Raw genomic sequence first — 9,640 nt, forward strand, 5'->3', positions numbered from 1 at the left:
CCAGCCTCCCAGCCTCCCAGCCCCTCAGGCTCCCAGGCTCCCAGCCTCTCAGACCCCCAGTCTCCCAGCCTCCCAACCTCCCAGCTTCCCAGCTCCCCAGCCTCCCAGCTTCCCGGCCTCTTCAGCATGTGGCTCCTGCTGGGCCTCGAATGCCTTGGGATACATTTCGTACCCAGTAAAGACCGTTAAATATACTTAGGTAATAAACAGAGCTGCCAATCCCACCAACACACTGATTACCTAATCGTTCCGAACACACAGTCTGCGGACGATTAAATTTACAAAGCATTTCAAGCGCACGTACGGGCAGCAGCCCGGACCAGGTGGTATTGGGATGGGTGCGTCCATGAGGCTGATAAACCTTACTTTCTCCCTCTCACTCCCTCATTCGAGAGTGAGCAAAAGGTGTCAGAGGGAAGTTTGTTCTCTGAGGTTTTAAACGGCAGATCCCCAGACCCTGTCCCTCGCCTATGTCCCCCTCCCACATCCCATGCGGAGAAAGCTGGCGTTTCATGATGTCTGGGGAGCACTGAGGCCAAAGTCACCTCTCCTTTATTCAGGGAACATTGAGTAGTGGCTCAGCGTTTATTTAAGAGGGGGCTAGGAGGCAGCTGGAGAAGATGAAGCAAGTTTCTACGATTATTATTATCAATATCATGAACCGAGCACCTTCTCTGGGCTGATCCCTGGGCTTGCTGGTCATCCCTGACAGGGAGGACACTTTGGCTTCTTTGCCGCCTCATGTGGGTGAGAAGTTGAAGGGCAGACGCCACCATTCCCACCACCCCAATGGGCGCAGGTCACAGGGTCATGTCAAGAGATGTGATCATCTTATTATTCCCTGGTTGGCTCCTATACATACTTTACCTCATTTAGCGATCAAAACAATCCGATGAGACAGGCATTATTTGTCTCAGGTAAGAACACTGAGGCCCAGGGCTAAGGAACCTTCCCAAGGCCACACAGAAATCACTTTGCAGGAGTCAGAATTTCAACCCACGACTCCCGTATTCGAAGCCCAGGTACTTTCCACGGCACTGTGCTGCCTCAGGGAGTGAGCGCTGGATCTGGAGGTTTGGGACAAGCCTACACTTTCACAGAAAAAAGGTTAGTGGAAACCAGAACCTCGGCTTTGTCACTAGGCGCCCTGTTCCCCATCCCCCTTCTATTTGTCACTTGAGTTCCAGCACTGAGGCAGCTTTCCCATTATTCAAATTCCAGGAACTTTACCCATCTCTCAGGCACCATGGATACAAAGGGAAATAAGTAACGATAGCCATGGCTAGTAAGGTGCCAGCCGGCTAGCGATGTGGCTCAGCCCCACCCAGTGATCAAGAGGGTCGGGAGCATCACGCAACGAGGGGACGAGCTGTGGCTGAACTCGGGGGTAGTGAGCTAGTGAACATGAGTGACCAGTTGAAAGAACCGGGTGACTGCAACTCAGCTTCTCCAAGGAGACGAGCGTCGAGATGGGTTGTTTCTCCAAAGCATAGGCACGCTAATCACCTCGCGATAAGGAAGACGCCTCTACATCTTTGCCTCCTCATTAGATAAGCAGTTCAAGGACACACGTCACCAGTCCCACCATCCCAGTGGGCGCGGGTCATGCTAAGAGATCTGGCCATCATGCTATTCACCAGTTGGGCAGGTACATGGTTCGGCCTGGCTGGGGAAGCAGAAGCAGCGTGAGAAAGCATAGGAACGAAGGAATGAGGTGGCAGGAGTTAGCCAAACGCAGTGGGGGTTCTTATTTCTCTCAGAAGCTCTTGCGTGAATGAATCTAGCTGACCAGTTACTAAGTCGCAGCTACCTAAATATATCCAATTCCACTAAACCAATTTCACTAATTGCCCGCTCTTTGCCAGGATCTGGGTTAGATACTGGGGATGGAGAAACAGTCAAGACAGACACTGATCCCGCCCTTAGGGACCGCAAAGTCTCCGTCAGTAGGCACCTGCTGTGTGCCCAGCCCCACACCCTAACCCAGGGGGTTTTAAATAACCACAAGAACAACAACACTTCTTCAGACTCTCTAAGAAGTTACAGCCCAGGAGAACCTTCAGGGGGCAGCCGAAGAAAATAATGAAGCCGGATTGTTGGCAGTTCGTGTGGATGGTCAGTCTGGTCTTGGGGTGAGGCAGAGCTGAAAGCATAACCACAGTGGTGTTTGGCCTCTCTCCATCATCTTTTGGGGGGCTCCTAGCACTCCCCGCCGTCGAACCTGGACGATCCTTGGCGGCTCATCTATCCATCCTTTTGGTCATCTCCACCCTGTAGGAAGGGTTTCCCTCCATGTTCCATCTTTAAGCCAAGTTGGGACGATGCCTCTTGGTGTGTGCTGCCCCTCCAGGCCATTCCATCTTCTTTTCGGACTAAGAAATTTTAACTCTCTGATTGACAGCACTTCAGCTCCCACTCAGCAAACAAAAATGCCAACAGAATCCCGTTCAGTCTGCATCTAATTAACCCTGGAAACTGCTTTATGATCTAGGCTCTTGGATGACACGCAGAAGGAGACCATCCACTGAATACATAGCTGAATTTGTATCAAGAGCTTCAAAAACGTGCACGCTTTTTGATCTAGGAATTTCACTTTGGGGAATATCCCAAGGAAATGATTCTAAATACAATTTTAAATGGTTTACGCAAAGATGATGACTGTAGCATTATTTATAGTGGAGAACAATTAGAAACCACTTAAATTTTCAGATCAAGAGGAACGGTTAAGTAAATTATGGGCAGTCCATACATGGTGATATCTTTTTTAGCCATTAACATGGTGTTTGCAAAGAAAAAGTTTTAATAACCTGATGAGATGTTTATGCACTAATACTGAGGAGAGAGAAATCAGGATACGCAATGGTATGTAGAGTTTGAGCTCAACTATAAATTGAATAAAAAGAAGGAAATAAACTAAAATGTTAATAGCTATCACTAAAAGGTTGGCTTATGGGAGATTTTTTTTCTCTTTGCTACTCTTTTCTATATTTGACAAGTTTTCCATAATGAAGGTAGGTGAGTTAGCTTTATAATCAGAAAGTGATCAGTTTTAAAGGAAGTGATAAAACCAGCTGAACGGTCCTGGTGATCTGGGTGGGTGGGGTGATGTGGGCCAAGCTCAGATGTTCAGATGTGGGAGAGACACTAGCCTTTGCAAAATACCACCAATGTTCCTTAAACCATTAAATACATTTCATAATGACGACTGCTCTCTCTAAATTGCCTGTTTATTCTGTTAATGACTTTTTTTTTGTGAACCACTGTTTACAAATAAGGCATTTCCTAGAGTCTGCTAGCAATTAGGGAATTGTGCTGGCCTCCTAATGAAAAGCAAACACCATTAATAACACCTGTCCTGGCTTATGCTCATGTTGGTTTTGTGTCATTTACTTCAGAAACAGATAATAACAACACTAAAAAGACGCATTTAGCCCACAGACCGAACCTATGCATCATCTACTAATCTCATGGCAGGGAGAAAACATTATTAAGACAAGATAAAGGAAGAATAGTTTCCTCTCCTCTTTCTGGTTGCTTTTCATAAGCAGAGGTCTCCTGGCAATTGCTTCTGCTAATTTAGCTATTTTATTTTGTACGCTCACCTCAACCTCATCGGCTAAGTTAAAACCTCACTCCTCAGACCATGACACGCTGGCAACCCTCTGTCTCAAACTAGGGTGTACAAAAACCCTTAACCCCATCCTATCTGTGCACAGGCAGGAAGAATACAACACGTTCTAAAGGAAGAGATATCTGATTTTGAATGAAGTGAAAGTTAAGGCAATAAAATAAAATTACCCAAGAAAAATGAAAGCATACGTCCACTCAAAGACTCGTACATGAATGTTCATAGCAGCTTTATTTAGAATAGCCCCGAACTAGATACTAACCAAATATCCATCAGTAGGTGAATGGATAAACATATTGTGGTACGTGCATTCAAAGGAATATTACTGAGCAAGAAAAAGGAATGAAGTACTGATACGCACTACACTATGAATGAAACTCAAAATAATTATATGCCGAATGAAAGAGAGCCAGAAAGAAAAAGAGTACATAGCATATAATTCCTTTTAAGTAAAATTATAGACTATGCAGCCTAATGTGTAGTGACAGGAAGCAGATGAGTGATTCTGGGGTGCAGGAAGAAGAGGGGGCATAGTTACAATCATTACATTCATGGTCATGATGGATTTCCAGGTGTTTACATACGTACGTCAAAATTTACACATTTGTGGGCAGTTTATTATATGTTGACTATACCTCAATAAAGCTCTCTTAAAACACTAATAAACCACATCTAATCACATTTCTCTTATAAAACTAATTGCAGTGTGAATAATAGCAAAAATCTACCACCAGGAAATAACATTTACTTTTAAAAATTAAAAAAAGTAAATAAATTAGAAAGTGGTGAGGAAAATTCTAATGTTCCTGCATAGGGGATGAATCACGTGGTAGGTTCACATACCCTAGCGTATGTTCTATAATATTTTGCAGCCAATATTTCATAATGCAACATATGACAGATTCTGAGGGGGAGCGAATAGACTGTGCAGCATGAGAAATGTTTCGAGCCCGTAAAACATGGCCCTAAATAGCAAGAAATGGGGAGAAGAGATTAATAAAATGAAAACCTGAGGCCAGAGGATCAGAGCAATCTCGCAGGCATATTCCTGTATCTATGCAAATACGTGATGCTAATTCTGAAGTCCAGGAGATTGTTCTAGAAGCTAAATCTAAGCGGAATGAAAGGGTTGCTTGCAAACGTCATCATAAGACACAAGTGGTCCCTACGATTCGAGGTCCATCAGAGCCGCAGAATATTACCCTCTCTGAGGCGACCCAGCCACAGGGGTCTCTTTTCCCTGCTCCACTCTGCCACGCGCCCCCCTCGGGGGCTCTGACATGCCCTGAGCCTGGATCAGCTCCCCCAACCCCACACATCCGCCTAGCATACTCAGACTTGTCCTGTAGGTCTCAACTCCAATGCCACCCACACCAGGCAGCTAGTTCAGAACATAATCCTCTCCAGATTGAATAACCAATCCAAGAAAATTGATTTTCATCTGCAAGGCAAGGCATGTAGCTCCAGAAGGTATGTGAAGGCAGAACTAGGGGCACCCAGATGCCTCTGAAAACCCCCTTGTCCACCTGTTCCATGAGCAGTATCCACACATCCAGGTGAATCTGATGCATCGTTAGCCATTAGCTACAAAGGGGCTGCTTGCGGGTAGCCAAGCCCTTTGCCCTGCTGTTGGCAGTCGTTTTCTATGGCCATGGGCAAAATTTACCTGCAGATCCCATCTTTCGTGGACATGTCAGAGCACCTGACAGCACCCTTTACACTCTGCATTGGCTTCTGCTTGGTCAAGTCCGCAGACGAGAGAGACGTCATCTCAGCCGGCCCTCCCCTTCCAGCTACAGGCACTCCAGTGACTTTCATAGTTGCAACCTCGAATTTGGATCAAATGGGTTACTAGAGAGTATGCGTGCAGTTTCTGAGCAATCCGAATGGATTAAGGACAGTATCAAGGACCCAGGAACTCAAGATCAGGGGTGTCCAAAAGCACATCGACCATTAAACTCCAGTTGCATCGTAAGTGCCTGGGACGACACGGAGCGTAATTCCCAGCCCCCTGCATCCCAACCACACTCTGTTTCTGACCTCGACTGCAGGTCCAACTGATATCCAGAGCAGTGAGGCTTCAGAGACAGGCAGCGAGCACATCACTTAGCTATATAACAACGATAAACTCAGAAATCAGACAGAATCACTCCTTAAGATGTGCCTTTTTATCCAAGTTCAATAGTTTTCTTGAGTGTGCTGTTGACTGATTTCTGAGGACTCCAGAATTCTTAAGACTTATAAGTATAACAAGGCTATACTCAATGGGTATAATCAAAAAAGGAAGATACACAGGCCAGCATGTGATTCCAGCCAGCCAGAAATCGGAGGGCAAAAAGAAAACAGACAAAGTGACATGCAGAAAAATATAGGTATTCTCCCTCTGGTGACATGAAAGAGGAATTGGGCCAACATGTGTGGGCCTCAGGTGAAGAATAGTCTAAAGTGCCAAGGCATACCATGCAGAAGGCAGCCCACGATGCCAGGCAGATGTCGCCAAGGAAGGCGTGTTAAGTGAAGCAGACCTGAGCGGGCATCTCCGACCACTGCCAAGACCCCACGTGGGCACTGGAGTTCTGGGCCACGGGAGACAAAAGGGAGGAGCAAATATCTACTCAGGAAAAAAATAATCAATGGCTACAGGCAAAAGGATCTATTTTAAGACGAAGGTCGCCCTGAAATTCTGAAACCTTAAATACCACATACCCACATAAGGTCTGGCATATATATTTATCACGTGTTTCTTGTTAATTAAAGATCTCAACATAACTTCGGGGTAAGAGAATTTTCCCAGTGTTTCCAAGAGCGTTCACGGGAATGGTGGAGAATGCGAACTGTCTCTCGAGGACCATGCACTAATGGATTATCTGGAGAAGGTCATGACCTTCACGGGGATGAGCCTCTGCGACAAAAGGCAGTAAGGGGCAGAGAGGAGAGCCAGAGCTCTCGGGCAGGAGCCAAAAACAGCCTGAGTCCACCACACGCCTGATTACGAACTGGGCTGGAGTGAGGAGCGGGGGTGACGACTTGGTCCCAGAACGCAGTAATAATAGACTGCTTTGCAAAAACTAAACTAGAAGAAGGAAAATTACATAACTACCAACAAAAACACCTGAGATATAACAGCGTTTCCTAAGAGAGTGTAGACGCTGGAAAGAGCCTTCGAGATTGGCATTCGTGTACCCTTTACTCCTTTGGGGGGGGGGCTCCCTCCATCCCCACGCCCCACCCCCACATCCTCAGAAGCCCAAGTTCACCCAGCTCAGGACGGCATCTCGAAGCCACCAGCAATCCGTACTCCTGAGGCGTGGCACTCCCTACTCTATCACATCTGCTTTGGGCAGGGCAAGTCTTTAGATGACAAATGGACTCTATGCCTTACAAAGAGTTTTCCAACAAGACCACTTTAAAAGTCCTTTGTCCTAATCATTTATAGCACAATTTGAATCCTTAAAAACTTGTTTTCTTGTCGTGAACAGATCCACAGCAAACGGCAGGTCCGTTTGCAGAAGACAAAGATGCTTTGCATCCTACCCTTGTAATGCGACCGCCGTAATCGTGAGATACGGTGTCTTGATATTGCACCTCTACCAAGGGTGTCCGATCAGGCGTTCAACACAACCACCTGGCCCCTGAGCCAGGCTGATGAATCAGAATCTATAGTGATGGGCTCAGGATGATTCAGATGAGATATTCAGTGACCACTATTTTTCAGACGAAACCACCGTTTACCATAGATAACACCAGAGTGAAACCAGCTCTTGCAGTAGAGCAGGCGATTTGAGGTGGGGAATCATTTGTTATGACTTGAGAGAGAAGGAGGAATATCGGTTCATTCCCCAAATGGCCAGAGTTTAGTTTCGACCGTATCCCCTATTCAAGCATGTCAAGCATCTTCAAAACATCATTTATGCGTCCAGTTTCCTTCTGAGACAACCAAAAGAATTCAGCAGAAATTGCATTTGCTCTTAAATCATTTGTCTCTGGTTTCAGAAGCCCTGCCCCACCCCCCGCCCCACCTCTCCCCGCGGACCTGGAGACCTCCCTCCCACATCCTCCAGGGCATGCTGAGATTGGCGAACACCGAATTTGATTTTAGTTCTCTTTTGTCCTCTCTCTCCTATCCTCAAAATAAAAATTGATCTCTAACGAGCACAGGTATTGGCTTAACTTGTTCTGAATTACTCTAATCTCAAGTGACTCTTTGTCACTCATCATTTACGGGAAGCAAGTATAAGGTAGCTATTATCCCGTTATCTCCTCCAGAAAAGAACATTCTAATGGGAACTCACTGTTCTGGTTTGCCAGCGCCCGCAGGAGCCTCCGTGGGGGCTGGAGGTCTGCTTCTCCCTCTCTCTCGCACAGATGAGGAGGGAACCGGGTCTCAGCATCAGCCGCATCCAGGTAGCCACGCGCCCACCTCTGCGAGTCGAGGAGCCTGCAGCTGGGAGTCAGGCAGAGTCAGATCCTGGAACTGCCACTGGGTCATCTGTCTAAGGCCTTTGGCTCTCTCCCTGTGAAACAGAAAAATAGCACCTGTGGTATGCGTTGTGGGATGTACATGGAGAGATGACGATTTTGAAATCATTTAGCTCTATTGAAAGGCTGTGTTTTATATTATACTTTAATTAGCATAACCAGATAAAACACAGATGCCCAGTTAAATTCGAATTGTAAATTAATATAGCTTTTCATTATAAGTTTGTCTCGTACGATATTTGGGACATACTTATGCTACAAAATTATCCCTTGTTTATCGGAAATTTAAATTTAACTGAGCTTCTTATATTTTTATTTGTCAAATCTGGAAATCCTAATTTTAATGGAATATTTTGTTAACATGAGGGAATCACATTTCTAGATAGAAGAAAGAATGTGCTAGGGGTTTTTTAAAATATCTTTACCAAGACATAATTCATCCAATTCAATTCGCTTCTATAACCACCACAGTTTAAGTTGAAACATTCTTCATCACCCCAGAAGAAGCCCGTTACCCACATGCAGTCCCTCCCCATTACCCACACCCAACACCCCTCCCTCTGCTAGCAATCTGCTTCCCACCTCATGGATTTGCCTTCTCTGGACATTTCCTGTAAAAAGAGTTATACCGTACGTGATCTTCTGTGATGGCTTCGTTCACGTACATGTCTTCAAGGTTCATCCTTGAAATGAATGCAATATCAATATTGCCAGGTCAGGTCCTGCTGTATGGCTGGCCCACATTTTGTTTATCCCTTCATCAGCTGATGGACATTTGGGTTGTTTCTACTTTTTGCTATCGTGCATAGTGCTGCTATGAACATCCACGTACAAGTTTTCGGGAGGATGTATATTTTTATTTCTTGGATATATACGTAGGAGTAGAATTACTGGGTCAAGGGTGACTCTATGATTAACTTTTTGAGGAACTTGTTTCATAAATAAAGTTTTATTGACACACATCCATGAACATTCTTTTATGTAGTGTCTACAGCTACTATTACCCTAAACCGAAAGAGCTGAGTAGTTGGGACAGAGCCCACAGCACCTGCAAAGCCTAAAACACTGACCGCTGAACTCTTACAGAAAAATGCCGCTGACCTCTGGCTCAGATAATAATACAGAGCTGCAAACTAAACAGGCAATGATGAGTTTTGAGTGTGGATTATCTCTGTCTTTGATATAATTAGTTAATCGTAAGTCTATATATTTTAATTTTGAATAATGGCTGTGTTTAAAAACTGGCTGGCAAAATTCCTGAAAATTTCAGTCTGCTCTGCAAGCTGGTCCGGCCCCGCTCCACCCTCAGACTTGCGTGTTGCGAAGATGCAGGTTTGTGTGGGACCCCGAGTCCAGGCAGAGCAGAGGCTCCTGCAGAAGCAGCCGCAGACCCGAAGAAAGAAGCACAGCAGACCTGCCGAACGCGGTTAGAGGAAGAGGGGGAGTCATCAGGTCTGAGAGAGACTTGGGGAGGGCCCCTGTGCCACAGTCAGCCTTAATTCCCGTGAGCAGAACCAAGACCCACACGCCACA

The sequence above is a fragment of the Pteropus alecto genome, unplaced genomic scaffold, assembly GCF_000325575.1.
Source record: "Pteropus alecto unplaced genomic scaffold, ASM32557v1 scaffold74, whole genome shotgun sequence".
Lineage (NCBI taxonomy): Eukaryota > Metazoa > Chordata > Mammalia > Chiroptera > Pteropodidae > Pteropus > Pteropus alecto.